This window comes from Sinocyclocheilus anshuiensis, unplaced genomic scaffold (assembly GCF_001515605.1).
Source record: "Sinocyclocheilus anshuiensis isolate Anshui unplaced genomic scaffold, SAMN03320099.WGS_v1.1 scaffold708, whole genome shotgun sequence".
Classification (NCBI taxonomy): Eukaryota; Metazoa; Chordata; class Actinopteri; order Cypriniformes; family Cyprinidae; genus Sinocyclocheilus; species Sinocyclocheilus anshuiensis.
In genome coordinates this window covers 1,684,555-1,685,202 of record NW_015555881.1, presented here as the reverse complement: position 1 = coordinate 1,685,202, position 648 = coordinate 1,684,555, and the positions used below count along the sequence as shown (strand labels likewise).

Genomic DNA, 648 nt, shown 5'->3' with positions numbered 1-648 from the left:
TGTGTGTGTGTGTGTGTGTGTGTGTGTTGAGCTAAGTTAATGCTAAAGCGTGCAGCTGCTAAGGACATGGACACACAGAGGAGCAGTTTATTTATGAATGAGTATAAATATAGTAATAATAATAAAATAAATAAATAATAATGACATAAATTGATTTAAAAGGAAGAGATTCTGCTCATTCACAATCTGTGTGATTTTGTAGCTGCCAGTGACTTCTGTTCTGCATGTATGTATATCATGTAGTTGCAGGGTTGTTGATCTCATATATTGAGTTCTCAACATAAACCTTTAGATTTCTGAGAAAAAACGGATTCCTCAAGAAACACTTTTCTCTGTAACTGGCTGTCAGATTATGACATGATCGTTTGACTTGCTGTACAGATATTTCTGCAGATGTTTCTGTAATTTGTCTTTTTTTTTCTTTATAACTTTTTTTTAATCGCCTTTACAGCACAGACCTCCAATGTTAAATATTAAAAAAATATATGTATGTATGTATATAAATGTGTGTGTATATAAATAAATCCTAAATTTTCATTGTAATACAAAGTAATTATAATACTTTAATATATTTAATACAAAAATATTTGTATATATACATATATTTCTGTAATTTGTGTGTTTTTTCTTTATTTCAAAGTCTGATTA

The 648-nt window shown here is 28.5% G+C and overlaps 1 protein-coding gene across 1 annotated transcript in view; it reads left to right on the top strand.

Annotated features, from left to right (window-relative positions):
• Positions 1 to 648, top strand: part of LOC107675762 (mitoguardin-2-like) — a 12,542-nt gene that overhangs the window by 288 nt on the left and 11,606 nt on the right. The gene's annotated exons all lie outside the window — the stretch shown is intronic.